Source organism: Eurosta solidaginis, chromosome 3 (genome assembly GCF_040869045.1).
Source record: "Eurosta solidaginis isolate ZX-2024a chromosome 3, ASM4086904v1, whole genome shotgun sequence".
NCBI lineage: Eukaryota > Metazoa > Arthropoda > Insecta > Diptera > Tephritidae > Eurosta > Eurosta solidaginis.
This window is the reverse complement of record NC_090321.1, coordinates 155,138,363-155,160,003: the sequence shown is the minus strand read 5'-3', so window position 1 is coordinate 155,160,003 and position 21,641 is coordinate 155,138,363. Positions and strand designations below refer to the sequence as shown.

Sequence of the window (21,641 nt, the reverse complement as noted above, 5' to 3'; positions counted from 1 at the left end):
CCCGCACATAGTATGCCAAGTACCAACAGCGAACAACCAAACATACTCAGCACGTGTGGTACTGACTATCTGGCGTGCATTTTTCATTCGCTATCATAACGAGGAGTTATTGATGAGCTGAATTCTTAACCATTTTATACGCTAACTAGTATGAAATGGCAAACGCCACAACTCACTGCATACTTCACCTAGGTGAAACTGCGCCCTCCTTGCCCGCCGCTGTCAAGCATCAACCGTAGGAGCACCACCGTAATCCGCCCAATCCGTAAGCTTTCTCTGGGGTAAGATACTTGATTATCACCACCGTTTCCTGAAAACTGCAACCCGTACTGTCGTCTTTCCGCCACTCCTGCGCTATTATCCGTGGCGTCTCTCTCCGCCCTCTCTCTCTCTCTCTCTCTCTGGGATCAAAGGCTGCCGGCATCGAAAGGCAAAAGCCGCATCGTGTGTGTGTGCGTGTTCGGAACAAAACAACAACTAATTGTGTTATTAATTGGTAGAGGTTAGTGGGACCTTCGCCTGACCCTGGAGCGGCTGAGCTTACCTCAGCCTTCGACAAAACCCACCTCACAAACTTTAACCAAAAGGTATTAGGTAGTAATCATATATGTAATACTCCCATTATTCAATTACTACAGGTTTGTTCTTCAATGATGACAGATCTTTGACACGATGTAAGGAAAACGGGGCATAATGCAGTTCCCTTAAATGAAATTGTAGTAGACAAGTATCTTTGGTAGTATATTAGTAGTGATAATAATTTTGTAAATGCGAAAAGTTTTTGGGGAAATAATTCAATTTCTACTAAATATTTCATGAATTGGTAAAGTTATGTTGGTTTGTTCATTCTTTCAGAAATTGTTTGAAGAATGCCGTACGTTAGAATTTTATTCAAAAATGCACTATCTCAAAATTTGTTTCCAAAACGCCCTACATGAGCATAAGTTCAATGCATTTTGTCATAAGACGGAGTTAACGAAAAGCATTCTGAGATGAAGCGTTCTTCAATCTAACTCTAATATAGGGCGGTTTTGTGACAAATCCTGAATTGGAAAATTTTTGAAAAATATTTTGAGATTATTTTGAAGAGGCAGCCGACATGGGGTGATACGCTACTCAGCAGCCGCAAGGAACTGACAAAAACAAAAATAAAAGAAAATGGCTTATTGTCTTAGAACTTTATATTCCTACCTTGACTTTGACAGAAGAGTTAAGCTTTTGAGCGGTCCTGCTACACAGGGAGTATTCACCTTTTTATTCTGAAATTTCGGAAAGCTCTTTTCCGTTAAGTATTCATGGAAGCGTTCCGGATAAACCGTTAATTTAGAATATTCGGAATACGTTCATTTGATACTACCTTACGCGGTCCGAATATGCATAATATTCCAAATATAAACCCATTCTCAAAATTCTTAAATGGAGACGAATGTTCCGAACATACGGAGTTAATAGAACAGAAGACCGACTTTTAATACGCGTCCAAAAATATCGAGAGAAGTATCAAAAGACGCGTACTGACCTCAATAACAATAATTCGAAGACGGAAATAAAAATTTAAGTTCGTTCAAAAGATATTGACGAAAAACCGAAAAATGACCCCGGGTCGCGTTGGCGGCCTTCAGCCGAGCTTATAAAAAATTACCCTGTCCGGTCCTCCAATGAGGTGGGATCAAAGTTAAATGTATGCAAATTCCCTTTGTACACAAAATCTTTTTAAGTGCACAAAAGCATTACAACAACCACATGAAAATTGCCAACTTCAACTGCAAATATCTCCGGGCAGAGATACAATTTTTCTTTTCTGCCTTAGAATTATTGTTGTCGAGGTCACCTCTCTCGATATTTTTGGACGCGTATTAGCAGTAGATTCCTGTTCTAGACTTTTACCTGAATAAGTTAACATGCCCAATGAGTACATTTCGTTATGGCATCTCCATTATTTACTAATGAAATTTTTACGTGAATCGATTTAATAGTCGAGATTTTGACGTTGAACGATGAATTTTGAATTGGTTTAGGTTTCGTATCTTCATGGGTTTACGAAAGTGCACGATTCCTTGGTGTTCGTACATTTCATAAAACCTATGTTCAGCCACAATAATAGATCATGGCATAGTTAATAAATTCATCATAAAATTAAAATAAATGTTCTAAGGAATTATGCAGTTAAGTACTTATCTGATTGCTTACTATTTCTACTACTAATATTTTTCGAAAACTCGCAAAGAAACAACACAGTTAACGGATGTCAATTCGATTTGGGAGCAAAATGGCTGCAATTGTCAAGAAATGTGTCTGTCGAGCAAACCTCTTGTGATTGAATCATGTAATACTCCTATATTGCTACAAAAGGCTAGGTACATTCCCAAACATCAGAGTGCCGATATATTGCTGTTGAAACGTTTTCGTTTTTGTATTCAAAAGCCGAATGTACCTAAATTTAAATTTTTTCTTGTCACACTTATGCTGCTACAATCACAAAAATTTTGTAGGCTGTCTTGTTTTGATTTCGAATTCAAAACTCATTGCGAGCATTTTCTATTAGCAATATAGGAGTATTACATATATGGTAGTAATACTATTGAGTTTTCAACTTGACCCAAATAAACCTTTGAGATAAAAAACTGTAGTAGGAGGTAAGAGCGGAGCAAAATACTCCGATTGGAATAAAGTCTGAATGAAACATGTTGTCAAAAGCATGACGTCACGCCGAGAAAATTTATTTCACGGCTAACTATGATTTTTTGCTCTCTCATTTTTTAATGTGGGATCTGTTTATTGGTTCATGATATGTGTAAATATGTAAGGCTGTGAAAAAAAATAAACATTTGCATATGCAGGAGGATACATTTGCACTAACATACATACATACAGTGGCTCACAGCTTATTTCGTGCAGCTATAGAACAAAATTGTTGAGCTATATAGAAAGGAAACTAGTGACGGTGTCAAAAAATTCAAATGCACAGTTTTAATAAAAATATGCTTCTATTTGAACAAATACTTAATTTTCATGTGTTTATACGTTTGTGCTAACTATTTAATAAAAACTAAAATTATCTCAAAAGCTAAGGTCACAGCTTATTTCGTGCACTGCGCCCTGCCTTAGAAAAAACTACTTTTTACTTAGTTTAGTACCTCGTATGACCACCTTTTTATTAAATAACATCTTCAAGATGATTTTCCATGGATGCAATTAGTTTTTGAGGGGGTTCGGGGTGTACCTTATGCCTTTCTTCGACAAGAGTAGATTTTAAATCGCTAATCTTACTAATCTGCCTTAGCCGTGTAGCTAGAGATGGCAAAAAATAAAAATAATCGATTAATTAATCATGTGATTAATTGCAAAAGTAAAATAATTGATTGGAATTGATAAGAATTAATCGATTAATTGCCGATTTATAAAATATATTGATAAAACAATTGAGACCACTATTTCAAAAAGCTACGACAATGCATTAAAATAATTAAAAACAATTTATTTGAAAAAATTCTTTATTTTTTATTTAGCCAAGTTTGTAGAATAAATAGTTTTGCCAATCAAGTGGCAATAATTTTTAGTGACTTCATAGAGCTTGGGATAAACTGTTTTCATGTCATCCCAAGCATATACTACGTTCGATTTAAGTGGCAAAACTTGCGAGTTTAAATAAAAAGTGAACTCGTCTTGAGGTTGCACATCGTCACATGCTCTCTTTTTTTTTTTGTGCGCGAGAATTTTGTGTGGAGCCCATAAGTCAAAATCGTGTTCTGATTCCACTTGCTGTTTCCATATTGACATCTTTTTCGGTTATTTCAGCACGAATGTATCTTAATACGGACGCCAAAGCCACCGGATCCTTAAAATTAACCCTTTTAAATCTTGGATCCAAGATAGTGGATGCAGCTAAGAGGAAAGACTGTTCTATGGTCGCAAGTTTTTTATCAAATTGCTTTAAAATTTCTTGTGTCAGTTTTTGTGCTGCTGGTTGACATTGGTGAATTTTCGAAATTTGTTCATGACCACAATGAACTAGAGGTATTACTTGGCTCAGAGTTCCATGTCGTTCGCCACTTATCTGCACTGTCATGGCCTTTAAAGGTCTTAAAATTTTACATATTTCCATTAGTTCATCCATTTCTCTTGACGTTATCATGGGCGGAGAATCCGGGTAATTTAACAAAATTTGGCTGACGTCGGCGCTAAGTTTGATGAACCGGTCTATCATATAATACGTGGAATTCCAGCGCGTATTTACATCTAGGAAAAGTTTCAAAAATTTATCTTCTGGTACGCCAGCGGTTGCCTGCACCTTTCGTATGTCGTCATTGGCTTTAACGCTGCGTTTGAACCATTTCACAATTGTTTTGCATTTTAAAATAATGCCTTGTAAGCAGAAATATCTAATGAATTCGAACAAACCAAATTCATCGTATGGGCGAAACATGGAATATGACGCTTTTTTCCGAATTTTTCCTAGATTATACTGACAATATTTCTTGCATTGTCTGTGACAACAGCCTTAACGTTATCTTCCTCAGTAGAAACGTTTTTCATTGCATCGGACAAAATCTCAGATATATGAGAAGCTGTATGGGACTCACTCAATTGATAAACACCAATTGTTCCATTAAATGGCTTTGTTTCAAGCAACCCATGAACGGTTATTCTCAACATGCTTTTCGTGTCTATATTAGTCCATATATCAGTGGTCAGGGTTACACAATGCAGATTTGAAAGCAATGACACACATTTTTTTTTCCTCTTCATCAATTTCAGCCTTTATCGTGTTCCTTGTTGGGACTTTGTAAAGTGGGAAATTTTGCTTCATAAAGTCTAAGAAGCCAGCACCTTTAATAAAAGTTAAATTTCTTAGAATAAAATGATAGAATAATTAATGAACACAAAACCTACCTTCGACAAAGGTAAACGGCAAATTATCTTTGACGATCATGTGCATGATTCCATGTGTAATTTTCTTGTTTTTTGTTCCAGAGGAATAGCTTTGAATGTTGGTAAATGCTTTTAAAATTAATGGTTGACTGGCGGTGCTACTCAACTGACTTGGCCGGCTACTTGGCTGACTGGCGCTACTACTCGGCATTTCGTCTGTGCTACTTTCGCATTCATTTGTGATATCGACTACAGTATCCACACTATTTTCATCAATGGTTTCACTGTCATCCTCGTTTGTTTTGGAATCATGCTATAAAATAATGCATTACGCACCCATTCTTTGAAGGAAATTAACTATTTTATCTTACCTTAAACTAATCAACTTCAGCTATATGTTTCAATTTAAAATGCTGGAACATGTTTGATGTGTTGTTTGAAAATTTTAACTTTTTCTTACAAAAATTACATACAACCAGGTTGTTTTTTTTTCTTTAATAAAATATTTCCACGCTTTACTTTTGATAGGAGCCATTTTGCGCAATGTTTAATTCATTATTGTTCTTCTTTATATATATTTGCAAGAGGAAATGCGAAGATTACGAAGACCACCTCAGTAACATATCTTACTAACTGCTTTGCTAAAGACTTAAAACTGGTTGCTAGAACAGCAAATAGTCTTACGAAAGATTTTTGTCGTGAGACACAGTTGTCAAAATCACCCTGTATTTATGTTTCGGGAGGGGCACCTTTAATAGCCAATAACAGCTGACATTACCTGTTCTTTCGGAAGCATGTCAAAGCAAGTTCATGATTACGTTCAGGGCCCCATTTTCTATTGCGAAAGGATTGTTTGCAGCTATGCATTACGGTAAGAGCTGGCAATAAGTATGTATATCAATTGACAACTGCTTAACATTTTTTTTACATAACGTAAGAAACATAAAGGTCGAACGAAAATTATAGATACTACCATGACGAGCGAATCGCTAAGAGATCACCCGTTCGTCTGAGCTGTCGTCGATCGCAACAATTTTTTAAAGATTATTTAAGGTTCAGCGAGGAATTAGCTGAAATATGAAGACGTTTGTGGCGTCGTTTTTCTGTATTCTTGTTTTATTTCAGTTAGAAATCGGACTAAAAACATGTTCGGTAAGGATTATTTGATATAACAACTAAGTCAGGTTAGAACCTGCGGCGCTGGTTTTCCTATACTCTGCTTTAATTTCAGAAAAAAAAATTAAAAAAAAACCGGTCCCGAGGAAATATTTCAACCGCCTTTTTCATTCGGCGGATGGTGGTGGCGTGCTCCGCCTAAGCAAGGTAAAATCGAAATTTACAAAACAAGTGTTTTAACATCGAAAAATTTTTTTCTAGACGAGGGTGGCTCTCGGCAGAGGCCAAGCACGCCGAGTGTATTTTTCCTATGAAAAGCTTCTCAGTGGAAATTTAGTAGCCGTTCGGAGTTGACAAAAAATATGTAGGTCCCGTCAAGCTAATTTTAAGGAACCCAGTTGAGCCGCACTAGTACCGAACTAACTCAGAACTATCGCATTAAGAGACGCTCTCCTGGCGGAACTTTTAAAGGCGTCATTAATTGGTTCACTATTCAAGATTATTTGGGGAATATTTCGAGATCGTTGCGGAACACTGCCGGGGTCTTTTCAATATTACCTAAATTATTTATGTTTTACACTTCTTTTGTCTCGAAACCGGCAAAATATAAAAAAAAGGACGTGTGGCACTCGGGGACTGCCGCGGTAAAGCTATTGCATATTATCAACTTATGCAATTATAATATTTATGCAACATTTTGTTTTCTTTCAAGTTTTGTCTTTGATATTAATTCAAGTTAACCTTTTTAAGCGTGGTGACCGATAAGAAAACAAATTTTTTACTTTTATTGAATAAATGAGAAGTTAATATTTAACTTTAACTTTAACTTTATTCTTAACTTTAACTTTCACTTTAACTTTAACATTCACTTTAATTTTAACTTTATTTATAACTTTAACTTTATTTTTAACTTTAAATTTAACATTCACTTTAACTTTAACTTTCACTTTAACTTTAACTTTAACTATAACCTTAACTTTAACTATAACTTTAACTTTGACTTTAACTTTAACTTTAACCTTAACTTTGACTTTAACTTTAACTTTCACTTTAACTTTTACTTTAACTCTAACTTTAACTTTAACATTCACTTTAACTTTAACTTTAACCTTAACTTTCACTTTAACTTTAACATTCACTTTAATTTTAACTTTATTTATAACTTTAACTTTATTTTTAACTTTAAATTTAACATTCACTTTAACTTTAACTTTCACTTTCACTTTAACTTTAACTTTAACTATAACTTTAACTTTAGCTATAACTTTAACTTTGACTTTAACTTTAACTTTGACTTTAACTTTCATTTTAACTTTAACTTTAACTTTATTTTTAACTTTAAATTTAACTTTAACCTTCACTTTAACTTTAACTTTAACTTTCACTTTAACTTTTACTTTTACTTTAACTTTAACTTTAACATTCACTTTAACTTTAACTTTAACTTTAACCTTAACTTTAACTTTAACTTTAACTATAACTTTAACTTTAACTGTAACTTTAACTTTAAATTTAACTTTAACTTTAACCTTAACTTTAACTTTAACTTTGACTTTAACTTTAACTTTAACTTTAACCTTAACTTTAACTTTGACTTTAACTTTCATTTTAACTTTAACTTTAATTTTAACTTTATTTTTAACTTTAAATTTAACTTTAACTTTAACATTCACTTTAACTTTAACTTCAACTTTAACTTTAACTTTCACTTTAACTTTAACTTTAAATTTAACTTTAACTTTAACTTTAACTATAACTTTAACTTTAACATTAACTTTAACATTAACCTTAACTTTAACTTTAACATTAACTTTCACTTTAATTTTAACTTTATTTTTAAATTTAACTTTCGCTTTAACTTTAACATTCACTTTAACTTAACCGTGTAAATGTAGTGGTGCCCACCGCTGTTTATGATAGAGCTCCAATTTTATGTATTTGGCCTGTTGCTAACACCGAACCTTTACGAACCTTTTCGAGCCTTTTCGGATCTTTTTTGACAAATATCCGTTACGGTTTTTTTTGATTTAGTCGCCAAGCCCGCGATAAAATCTATGCAATAGCTTAAAGATTTATGAAAATCTTGTAGAATTAAACAGGTACATGTAATATTAAAAATATCCCGCAACATGAATAAGGCCAGAAATAGTCTCAAAGTGAGCCCGAAATTATTCCGAACCCGACTTATCGTTAATTATAACAAAAACAAACTAGCTTTTATTTTTATAATAAAAGTCATAACCCTTGCTAACATAAATCAAATCCGCTTGAGTAGAAACGAATTTTGACGCACATTGGCCGTTTTACAAGGAATATTTCTAATAAAACTGGGTGAAATATAATAAGAAGCACGCTCACTTTTATAAACACGATTTTTAAAAGGAATTGTATCAATACAGCTTTGATTATTAAGTCAGCCTTATACAACCTCCTAGGAATGCGGAGAACTAGTAGTTTGTTTTCAATCATTAGATGAAAGAGTTCATGGACAGTAACTTTTACCAGACTGTACATATGTATACATAGGTTAGGTGGAACGGGCCGGTCCATGAGGACTGAATGAGTCCGTTGTGTTACCAGAAGTTTTTTTAACGAACAAGCTCAAAAACCCTATAAAGAATCAGGACCTATGTTATAAAATAACTCCGTCCTCTTGGCAAATACAAGAAGCTTTCTAGGACTTATGCCACTTGTTGCTTCCAGATCTGACAGCTGCATCACTCCTAATAGCTGGAGTCTTAGCCTAGCAAGCTCGATCGTTTCCTCCTTCAACCCGCACTTCCTACATCTGCTACCACTGACCAAACCTAATTTAAAGGCATTTGACGCCAGAAGGCGGTGTCCAGTTAGAATACCCGTCATGAGTATACAGTCCTCTCTTTTTAATGATAGAAGCAATATGTGTACATAATCGAATGAGCCAAGATCCTGCATTCCGGAATTGTTGTATTTGTAATCGTATTTGAAAAAAAAGTTTCATGACGTAGCGCTTTTGAAATTTTTCGATTTATTACATATCTCTCATGTTTCGCTACCAGTGTTCGGAGTACATAAAACTGTTACCTGAGCAAACGACTACGCCGGAGAAAAAATTAAATTTTCGGAGTACATTTTTTCTTCCTTTTTGAAAGCGGGCGAACAACTAACATCAAATTGATTTAGTAGCTTGAAAATCCCTTCGATTGTGTTTTTGTCATGTAATGTTTCTCAGCAAAAAAGTTATCTGCCTTATCAGATGCACATGGAGTCGGCCTAAAACGTGTAGGATGACCAATTAATGCTCCCATTAACACACCACATTCTATATCCCCGGATATTTATCTCGAAAAAATATTATTATTATTTTCAGTTACCATACATATTTCATGCTCTTTTAATGACAGAAGGTTTCAAGACCGGGGCAGATTCCTCGCTAAAAAATCACAAGGTGCCAAGTAATGACGGGATATTCGCCGGGCTGTTCAAGCATGGAGGCGAAGATAAAGAAGCAAAGAAAAGTGGGTCTTGCAGTAAATTTGGACAAGACGAAGTACTTGCTGTCATCGTGGCCTTTGTAGCTACGTCACTGTTGACGGATATAAATTCGAGACTGTGAAGGATTTCGTTCATTTGGGAAGCAAAAACAATGTTGGCCTAAAAATCAAACGGAGAATAACTCTTGCCAACAAGTGTTTCTTTAGGCAATTGAAAAGTAAGGTCCTCTCTCGACAAACAAAATTCTCGCTCTATAAATCACTCATAATACCTGCCTTTATGTATGGCTCGGAATTATGGAAGGTGTCGAGAGAAAGTAGATGAAATGGCTCTTGGAGTATTCGATATTATAGTTCTATCCGTGATGTCGACGGCGAGTGTCGAAGGAGGTATAATGATATAACTCAGCTGAGCTTTACGCAGACATGACGATAGTGCAGCGATTGAAAATCCAAAGGCTTCGCTAGCTAAGGCATGTTATGCGGATGAACGAATACGCGCCGGCAGCTTGTAAACAGAGGAAAGAGAAAACCTGCACTGAGTTGGGAGAGACAGTTGTAGGAAGATTTTAACTCGGTTGGTCCCCCAATTGGCGACTATTATCGCAAAACAGGGTTAGCTGGCAGGATTTGCAGATCACACCCGAACACATTTTTTGCTTATTTTACTTCTTATTTTCTCATTCCGTACGAAAATAGGACTAAAACTGTGAGTAAAATGTGAACAAACATGTCTTAAGACACGAACAATGAGTTCACGACATTTCATGCAAACGTCACTTGTAAACAATCAGCTTTTCATACGTATACAATTAAAACTTTAACCAAAATGTATTAGGTAGTAATCATATATGTAATACTCCCATGATTCAATTACTACAGGTTTGTTCTTCAATGATGACAGATCTTTGACACTCCCAAATTGAAAAATTTCGACGGGTTGCTTTTACGATGTAAGGAAAACGGGGCATAATGCAGTTCCCTTAAATGAAATTGTAGTAGACAAGTATCTTTGGTAGTATATTAGTAGTGATAATAATTTTGTAAATGCGAAAAGTTTTTGGGGAAATAATTCAATTTCTACTAAATATTTCATGAATTGGTAAAGTTATGTTGGTTTTTTCATTCTTTCAGAAATTGTTTGAAGAATGCCGTACGTTAGAATTTTATTCAAAAATGCACTATCTCAAAATTTGTTTCCAAAACGCCCTACATGAGCATAAGTTCAATGCATTTTGTCATAAGACGGAATTAACGAAAAGCATTCTGAGATGAAGCGTTCTTCAATCTAACTCTAATATAGGGCGGTTTTGTGACAAATCCTGAATTGGAAAATTTTTGAAAAATATTTTGAGATGATTTTGAAGAGGCAGCCGACATGGGGTGATACGCTACTCAGCAGCCGCAAGGAACTGACAAAAACAAAAATAAAAGAAAATGGCTTATTGTCTTAGAACTTTATATTCCTACCTTGACTTTGACAGAAGAGTTAAGCTTTTGAGCGGTCCTGCTACACAGGGAGTATTCACCTTTTTATTCTGAAATTTCGGAAAGCTCTTTTCCGTTAAGTATTCATGGAAGCGTTCCGGATAAACCGTTAATTTAGAATATTCGGAATAGGTTCATTTGATACTACCTCACGCGGTCCGAATATGCATAATATTCCAAATATAAACCGATTCTCAAAATTCTTAAATGGAGACGAATGTTCCGAACATACGGAGTTAATAGAACAGAAGACCGACTTTTAATACGCGCCCAAAAATATCGAGAGAAGTATCAAAAGACGCGTACTGACCTCAATAACAATAATTCGAAGACGGAAATAAAAATTTAAGTTCGTTCAAAAGATATTGACGAAAAACCGAAAAATTACCCCGGGTCGCGTTGGCGGCCTTCAGCCGAGCTTATAAAAAATTACCCTGTCCGGTCCTCCAATGAGGTGGGATCAAAGTTAAATGCATGCAAATTCCCTTTGTACACAAAATCTTTTTAAGTGCACAAAAGCATTACAACAACCACATGAAAATTGCCAACTTCAACTGCAAATATCTCCGGGCAGAGATACAATTTTTCTTTTCTGCCTTAGAATTATTGTTGTCGAGGTCACCTCTCTCGATATTTTTGGACGCGTATTAGCAGTAGATTCCTGTTCTAGACTTTTACCTGAATAAGTTAACATGCCCAATGAGTACATTTCGTTATGGCATCTCCATTATTTACTAATGAAATTTTTACGTGAATCGATTTAATAGTCGAGATTTTGACGTTGAACGATGAATTTTGAATTGGTTTAGGTTTCGTATCTTCATGGGTTTACGAAAGTGCACGATTCCTTGGTGTTCGTACATTTCATAAAACCTATGTTCAGCCACAATAATAGATCATGGCATAGTTAATAAATTCATCATAAAATTAAAATAAATGTTCTAAGGAATTATGCAGTTAAGTACTTATCTGATTGCTTCCTATTTCTACTACTAATATTTTTCGAAAACTCGCAAAGAAACAACACAGTTAACGGATGTCAATTCGATTTGGGAGCAAAATGGCTGCAATTGTCAAGAAATGTGTCTGTCGAGCAAACCTCTTGTGATTGAATCATGTAATACTCCTATATTGCTACAAAAGGCTAGGTACATTCCCAAACATCAGAGTGCCGATATATTGCTGTTGAAACGTTTTCGTTTTTGTATTCAAAAGCCGAATGTACCTAAATTTAAATTTTTTCTTGTCACACTTATGCTGCTACAATCACAAAAATTTTGTAGGCTGTCTTGTTTTGATTTCGAATTCAAAACTCATTGCGAGCATTTTCTATTAGCAATATAGGAGTATTACATATATGGTAGTAATACTATTGAGTTTTCAACTTGACCCAAATAAACCTTTGAGATAAAAAACTGTAGTAGGAGGTAAGAGCGGAGCAAAATACTCCGATTGGAATAAAGTCTGAGCACTGCGTCAGTAATGAAACATGTTGTCAAAAGCATGACGTCACGCCGAGAAAATTTATTTCACGGCTAACTATGATTTTTTTGCTCTCTCATTTTTTAATGTGGGATCTGTTTATTGGTTCATGATATGTGTAAATATGTAAGGCTGTGAAAAAAAATAAACATTTGCATATGCAGGAGGATACATTTGCACTAACATACATACATACAGTGGCTCACAGCTTATTTCGTGCAGCTATAGAACAAAATTGTTGAGCTATATAGAAAGGAAAACTAGTGACGGTGTCAAAAAATTCAAAAGCACAGTTTTAATAAAAATATGCTTCTATTTGAACAAATACTTAATTTTCATGTGTTTATACGTTTGTGCTAACTATTTAATAAAAACTAAAATTATCTCAAAAGCTAAGGTCACAGCTTATTTCGTGCACTGCGCCCTGCCTTTGAAAAAACTACTTTTTACTTAGTTTAGTACCTCGTATGACCACCTTTTTATTAAATAACATCTTCAAGATGATTTTCCATGGATGCAATTAGTTTTTGAGGGGGTTCGGGGTGTACCTTATGCCTTTCTTCGACAAGAGTAGATTTTAAATCGCTAATCTTACTAATCTGCCTTAGCCGTGTAGCTAGAGATGGCAAAAAATAAAAATAATCGATTAATTAATCATGTGATTAATTGCAAAAGTAAAATAATTGATTGGAATTGATAAGAATTAATCGATTAATTGTCGATTTATAAAATATATTGATAAAACAATTGAGACCACTATTTCAAAAAGCTACGACAATGCATTAAAATAATTAAAAACAATTTACTTGAAAAAATTCTTTATTTTTTATTTAGCCAAGTTTGTAGAAATAATAGTTTTGCCAATCAAGTGGCAATAATTTTTTAGTGACTTCATAGAGCTTGGGATAAACTGTTTTCATGTCATCCCAAGCATATACTACGTTCGATTTAAGTGGCAAAACTTGCGAGTTTAAATAAAAAGTGAACTCGTCTTGAGGTTGCACATCGTCACATGCTCTCTTTTTTTTTTGTGCGCGAGAATTTTGTGTGGAGCCCATAAGTCAAAATCGTGTTCTGATTCCACTTGCTGTTTCCATATTGACATCTTTTTTGGTTATTTCAGCACGAATGTGTCTTAATACCGACGCCAAAGCCACCGGATCCTTAAAATTAACCCTTTTAAATCTTGGATCCAAGATAGTGGATGCAGCTAAGAGGAAAGACTGTTCTATGGTCGCAAGTCTTTTATCAAATTGCTTTAAAATTTCTTGTGTCAGTTTTTGTGCTGCTGGTTGACATTGGTGAATTTTCGAAATTTGTTCATGACCGCAATGAACTAGAGGTATTATTTGGCTGAGAGTTCCATGTCGTTCGCCACTTATCTGCACTGTCATGGCCTTTAAAGGTCTTAAAACTTTACATATTTCCATTAGTTCATCCATTTCTCTTGACGTTATCATGGGCGGAGAATCGGGGTAATTTAAGAAAATTTGGCTGACGTCGGCGCTAAGTTTGATGAACCGGTCTATCATATAATACATGGAATTCCAGCGCGTATTTACATCTAGTATAAGTTTCAAAAATTTATCCTCTGGTACGCCAGCGGTTGCCTGCACCTTTCGTATGTCGTCATTGGCTTTAACGCTGCGTTTGAACCATTTCACAATTGTTTTGCATTTTAAAATAATGCCTTGTAAGCAGAAATATCTAATGAATTCGAACAAACCAAATTCATCGTATGGGCGAAACATGGAATATGACGCTTTTTCCGAATTTTTCATAGATTGTACTGACAATAATTCTTGCATTGTCTGTGACAACAGCCTTAACGTTATCTTCCTCAGTAGAAACATTTTTCATTGCATCGGACAAAATCTCAGATATATGAGAAGCTGTATGGGACTCACTCAATTGATACACACCAATTGTTCCATTAAATGGCTTTGTTTCAAGCAACCCATGAACGGTTATTCTCAACATGCTTTTCGTGTCTATATTAGTCCATATATCAGTGGTCAGGGTTACACAATGCAGATTTGAAAGCAATGACACACATTTTTTTTTCCTCTTCATACAGTTTATCAATTTCAGCCTTTATCGTGTTCCTTGTTGGGACTTTGTAAAGTGGGAAATTTTGCTTCATAAAGTCTAAGAAGCCAGCACCTTTAATAAAAGTTAAATTTCTTAGAATAAAATGATAGAATAATTAATGAACACAAAACCTACCTTCGACAAAGGTAAACGGCAAATTATCTTTGACGATCATGTGCATGATTCCATGTGTAATTTTCTTGTTTTTTGTTCCAGAGGAATAGCTTTGAATGTTGGTAAATGCTTTTAAAATTAATGGTTGACTGGCGGTGCTACTCAACTGACTTGGCCAGCTACTTGGCTGACTGGCGCTACTACTCGGCATTTCGTCTGTGCTACTTTCGCATTCATTTGTGATATCGACTACAGTATCCACACTATTTTCATCAATGGTTTCACTGTCATCCTCGTTTGTTTTGGAATCATGCTATAAAATAATGCATTACGCACCCATTCTTTGAAGGAAATTAACTATTTTATCTTACCTTAAACTAATCAACTTCAGCTGTATGTTTCAATTTTAAATGCTGGAACATGTTTGATGTGTTGTTTGAAAATTTTAACTTTTTCTTACAAAAATTACATACAACCAGGTTGTTTTTTTTTCTTTAATAAAATATTTCCACGCTTTACTTTTGATAGGAGCCATTTTGCGCAATGTTAGTGAACAAGAATCTTAGTGATGTAAGAAAAACAAAGAAACAATGCTGCCAAGCACAGATAAAAAAACATGTGTAAAAACGATTATTTTGTCAATTAATCGATTAAAATTGCAATTAATTGAAAGAAAGTCTACGATACAATTAAATCATTAATTGTTCAAAATTAATCGATTATTTCAATCTTTGCGATTAATCTTGCCACCTCTACGTGTAGCCGATTCCAAAATTGACGACAAATTTTCAATGGCATTTAAGGCGCAAGATTGTGGAAGTGGATTCATGAGGTGTAGACAGTTCCATATTACCCATGCCTGCACAATCCTGGATATGTGTTAAGGGTATTTGTCATGGTTATTGCGAAATCGATCATGTACACCTAAATTAGGAGCGATTCGCAACAAATTGCCTTTCGTAAGGTTAAATACAAATTTTTGTCCATTGTGTCATCAAAGAAAGTTATTTGGCCAACTCCAGAAGCAGGCCAGTGGCCCAAACCCATCACACTTCCACCGCCATACAATACAGTTGCCTTCAAAATTTTATTTTTGAGCTCTGAAATTGTTTAACATCGCACGTATCATTTCTGAATCAATATTATTAAGCTATTGCATAGATTTTATCGCGGGCTTGGCGACTAAATAAAAAAAAAACCGTAAAGGATATTTGTCAAAAAAGATCCGAAAAGGCTCGAAAAGGTTCGTAAAGGTTCGGTGTTAGCAACAGGCCAAATACATAAAATTGGATCTCTATCATAAACAGCGGTGGGCACCACTACATTTACACGGTTACCAAATTGAGAATGTGTTAGTAAACACGAACGCGTAGCAAGCACGAAAGCAAAATCAATTATTTATTTAGTTTGATTTCAATGCTTGAACGGTGAACACGTGTCACACGCACTCTTTGGTACTCTGTTTTAAGCGCGCGTTCGACACTTCCTCACCGTACGACCATCGAAATCAAACTAAAAGAGCTTTTGTTGATTTTCACGAAGTAGCTATTGTGCTATCGCTTATCGTATACATATATGGTCGCTTACAAGCCAACCTAATAAAACCGCACTGCGTTTTTTTAGCGCACGCAAACAACCGGCTTTTGTTGCCCTAACCCAAATAAGCATACGTTGCGACAATGTAAAGCATGTGTGGAAACGTCAAATCTAAATGTCACGCAGAACAAAAATTGGAAATCGAGTTAGGTTTTCACGCAGCAAATTCAATTTGAGTTGCTCTCATACAAGTTGTATGTGCATGAGACATTTTTGGCAGAAAATGACTTGCGTGCGTTTATATTAGGTTGGCTTGTTAGCAGGTGCTAAGCTCACGCCCACCCCGGATCATAAAGTTAAAGTTAAAGTGAATGTTAAAGTTAAAGCGAAATTTAGAGTTAAAAATAAAGTTAAAGTTAAAGTTAAGGTTGAAGTTAAAGTTAAAGTTAAAATTAAAGTTAAAGTTAAAGTGAATGTTAAAGTTAAAGCGAAAGTTAAAGTTAAAGTTAAAAATAAAGTTAAAGTTAAAGTTAAAGTGAAAGTTAAAGTTAAAGTTAAAGTTAAGGTTAAAGTTAAAGTTAAAGTAAAAGTTAAAGTGAATGTTAAAGTTAAAGCGAAAGTTAAAGTTAAAGTTAAAAATAAAGTTAAAGTTAAAGTTAAAATGAAAGTTAAAGTTAAAGTCAAAGTTAAAGTTAAAGTTGAAGTTAAGGTTAAAGTTAAAGTTGAAGTTAAAGTTAAAGTGAAAGTTAAAGTTAAAGTTAAAGTTAAAGTTAAAGTAAAAGTAAAAGTTAAAGTTGAAGTTAAAGTTAAAGTTGAAGTTAAGGTTAAAGTTAAAGTTGAAGTTAAAGTTAAAGTGAAAGTTAAAGTTAAAGTTAAAGTTAAAGTAAAAGTAAAAGTTAAAGTTAAAGTTAAGGTTAAAGTTAAAGTTAAGGTTAAAGTTAAAGTTGAAGTTAAAGTTGAAGTTAAAGTTGAAGTTAAAGTTAAAGTTAAAGTAAAAGTTAAAGTTAAAGTTAAAGTGAATGTTAAAGTTAAAGCGAAAGTTAAAGTTAAAAATAAAGTTAAAGCTAAAGTTAAAATGAAAGTTAAAGTTAAAGTCAAAGTTAAAGTTAAAGTTGAAGTTAAGGTTAAAGTTAAAGTTAAAGTTTAAGTCAAAGTTAAAGTTCAAGTTAAGGTTAAAGTTAAAGTTAAATTTAAAGTTAAAATTAAAGTGAATGTTAAAGTTAAAGTAAAAGTTAAAGTTAAAGTTAAAGTGAATGTTAAAGTTAAAGCGAAAGTTAAAGTTAAAAATAAAGTTAAAGTTAAAGTTAAAATGAAAGTTAAAGTCAAAGTTAAAGTTAAAGTTGAAGTTAAGGTTAAAGTTAAAGTTAAAGTTTAAGTCAAAGTTAAAGTTCAAGTTTAAGTTAAGGTTAAAGTTAAAGTTAAAAATAAAGTTAAAGTTAAATATTAACTTCTCATTTATTCAGTAAAAGTAAAAAATTTGTTTTCTTATCGGTCACCACGCTTAAAAAGGTTAACTTGAATTAATATCAAAGAAAACAAAATGTTGCATAAATATTATAATTACATAAGTTGATAATATGCAATAGCTTTACCGCGGCAGTCCCCGGGTGCCACACGTCCTTTTTATATATTTGGCTTATATGGCATGATTAAAGTGAGGTGTAAAGCAAATACAGAGCTCAAAAATAAAAAACTGAAGGCACCTGTATGGTATGGCGGTGGAAGTGTGATGGGGTTGAGCCTACTTGGCTGTCTCTGGAGTTGGCAAAATAACTTTCTTTGATGGTACAATGGACAAAAATATTTATTTAACCTTACGAGAAGACAATTTGTTGCAAATTGTCCCTAATTTAGAAGTACGTGATCGATTTCGCAATAACAAATACAAATACCCTTAACACATATCCAGGATTGTGACGGAATTGTGCAGGCATGGGTAATATGGAACTGTCCACACCTCATGAATCCACTTCCACAATCTCTCGCCTTAAATGCCATTGAAAATTTGTGGTAAATTTTGGAATCGGCTACACGGAAAAGGCAGATTAGTAAGATTAGCCATTAGATACCACTAATAGTGGTATCTTTGCGGCTGTTTGTTCTACGTCACCAATGTTGATGTCGCTGGACTCCCCAATTCATCCTATCACTGAGAGAAAAACTAAATTGTTAAAATAACTTTTATAAGGTCATTTATACAATTGTGCAAAGTTCAAGAAAAACTATTTGATTTAACATTTAATAATGACAAAACAATAATTTTTAGGTTGATTTAAAAATTTAATAGTCGATCCAACTAGAAATAATGTCAAACGAACATTGTTTCATTTTTCTGTTAAATATCTACAACAATCATTTTTAATGCAACATTGTTATTGTCGATTTGAAATTATAACACTGTTGAATCAACATTATTTTGCGTTAGATCTTACTCTCTTACTCTCTAGAAGAAGGGGGGTGTTGATGGAAATCCGTCAAATCAATCTTCAGCATTCTAAGGCGGCTTCCGCAAACTTGTTGCTCTATCTTGAGAAAGGCGGAGTGGATATAGTCCTTGTCCAGGAGCCGTGGCTGAGTAGTAACGGCGGAAAAATTTCTGGATTAAGGACGGGAAAATTCAACACCTTGGTGCATGGGGAGGCAGGTAGGCCTAGATCCTGTGTGCTTATTAAAAAGGAATTTAAAGCTTTTATTCTCTCTAATTTCAGCAATGCTGACGTAACCACGGTCTGCCTCGAGCGAGGCAGTAACGAATTGTGGGTGGTCTCAGCGTATATGCCCCATGGGGACGTAACGGGACCACCGCCTGTGATACTGGGCGAAATCACCGCTGAAGCAAGGCGGAGAGGTGTTGGCGTAATCATAGGTGCCGATGCTAATGCACACCATAGCATATGGGGGAGCTCGGATACGAACACCAGAGGTGAGTCTTTATTTACTTTTATTGTAGATGAGGGACTTTGTATATGTAATAGGGGGAATGACCCGACTTTTATTACTGCGGTAAGGGAGGAGGTCCTGGACCTCACCCTGGTTAGCAGAGAACTGGAAGATCGGATATCTGGATGGAGGGTTCTCAACGAGCACTCTTTCTCTGATCACCGATATATTCAGTTCTCGGTGAATGAAGAACGTCCCGGTAAAATATCTTTTAGGAACCCTAAAAGTACCAACTGGGACTTGTATTGTAGGAAGTTGGGAGAGCTATTGCCTGAGGCGCCTACCGTTGGTTCGGACCTGTCCGAATCTGAAATAGACGGTCTGGTGGAAAACTTCACCTTGGCAAGCAATAGCGCCTTTCAACAGTCCTGCCCACTGAAAACTTATAGGGGGAAGGGCAAGCCGCCCTGGTGGTCTGATTCCCTTGACGACCTAAGAGCGTCCAGTAGGCGGCTCTTTAACAGAGCCAGGAGGAGTAAACTACCCTCGGACTGGGAGCTCTATAAGGTGAGTCTGGGGATTTATAAATATGAAATAAGGTTAGCCAAGCGAGATTCATGGCGAAGCTTCTGCGAAAACGTAGAGGGCTGCAATGAATCCGCGAGGCTTAGAAAAATACTCTCTAGGAATCCCGCTCCTCGGGGGTATCTGAGAGATGATGGTGGGGACTGGTCGATGAGTAGCGAGGAGTCCCTGAGACTTTTACTGGACAGCCATTTTCCCGATGTCCCAGTTGCGCAGGGATCTTCGCTTGCGTGGTCGGCGGTTGCTGGCCATGCAGAAATGCCTGCTATCCCACTACGGGAAAGTCAAATATCCTGGGCTATAAATTCGTTCAAGCCCTATAATTCACCCGGTCCGGATGGCATCATTCCTGCGCAACTTCAAAGGTCTTTAGGGATTTCCTGCCGCTGGTTGGTGATCATCTACACTAACTGCCTCAGGCTTAACTATATCCCTAAGTCGTGGCTCACGGTTAGGGTCATCTTCATTCCGAAGGCCGGCAGGAGCTCTCATGTGTCACCTAAGGATTTCAGGCCAATCAGTCTCTCGTCGTTTCTTCTTAAGACGTTTGAGCGGCTGATTGACCTGTACCTACGAGAAAGGATACCTGGGGGGTTACTGTCGGCTTCACAGCATGCGTACTGCAAAGGCAGATCGACGGAAACGGCTCTCCATTCGATTGTAAAGCAAATAGAGGGGTCTCTAGAACATAAAGAGTATGCTCTGGGTGCCTTTCTAGACATCGCGGGGGCTTTTAACAATTTCTTACCGGGGGCAATCGAAAGAGCTCTGGTGGGTTTAGGAGTCGAAGCGGCTCTGGTTGAATTTATTAGCAAACTTCTATGCGGCAGAATTGTCGCAGCGGAGTGGGGAGGAGCCATAATAAGGAGGAAGGTGTGCAGGGGTACGCCACAGGGGAGTGTCCTATCTCCTCTGCTCTGGGTTGTGGTAGTCAACGAGCTTCTTGTGGAGCTGGAAGCCAATGGTTGTCGGGTGGTTGCCTATGCAGATGACCTCGCTATCCTAGTCAGGGGCAAATTTCTGGGCACCCTGCGCGATGTTCTGCAGGGATACCTGGATACTGTGGCTAGGTGGGCTGAATCATGTGGATTGGCGGTCAACCCGGGAAAAACAGAATTGGTTCTTTTACAAGGAGATATAAGATACCCGACTTCAGAACTCCTTCGATTGGAGGGGTGCCGTTGGTACTTACTGACAGGGTTAAATATTTGGGAATTGTTCTGGACAAGAAGCTGTCCTGGAGGCCCAATGTGGAAGATAGGGCCAGGAAGGCCGCGGTTGCCTTGTACTGCTGCAGGGGGGCTATCGGAAAGAGATGGGGGCTCTCGCCAGGAGTAGTACACTGGCTTAATGAGATGGTGGTCAACCCGATTCTGCTATATGGGGTGCTGGTCTGGTGGAAAGCACTGGGCACGGCGAGCACCTCCAAAATGCTAGTGTCAGTGCAACGGACGGCGCTTATCGGTATCAGTGGCGCTATGAGAACAACACCTACCTTGGCACTGAATGTCATGCTGAATATACATCCAGTAGATATTGCGGGAAAGGCAGCCGCGGCCCGGTCGTTGGTCAGGCTTCGTGATATGGGTTATATGCTTTCTGATTTCGGACACTCTAGCCTTCTTACTAGTTTCGACTTTATCCCGGACAGGACGGACTATTGCATGCCGGTGGCCGCTCCCTATACAACCTTCACCCCAGTCATTCCCCCGAGGGAGGAGTGGAGAAGAGGAATTATCTGGGGCATGGGACCGGTTAACTTGTTCACGGATGGGTCGAAGTTGGACGGAAAGGTTGGCGGGGGGGGGGGGGGGGGTCTTTTGTCAAGAGCTAAATGTAAGCCGCAAGTTTAAGTTGGCTGATCACTGCAGTGTATTCCAAGCGGAAGTTGCTGCGATTAAGGATGCGGTGGATGAAATGCTATCCCGCGCTACTACGGTTAGGGAATTTAACATCTACTCTGATAGCCAAGCGGCTATAAAGGCCTTGATCTCAACTATAGTG

The 21,641-nt window shown here is 36.4% G+C and overlaps 1 protein-coding gene across 4 annotated transcripts in view; it reads right to left on the bottom strand.

The window, feature by feature from the left end:
* gem (gemini) overlaps positions 1–21,641 on the bottom strand; it is a 435,608-nt gene that overhangs the window by 78,486 nt on the left and 335,481 nt on the right. The window lies entirely within an intron of this gene.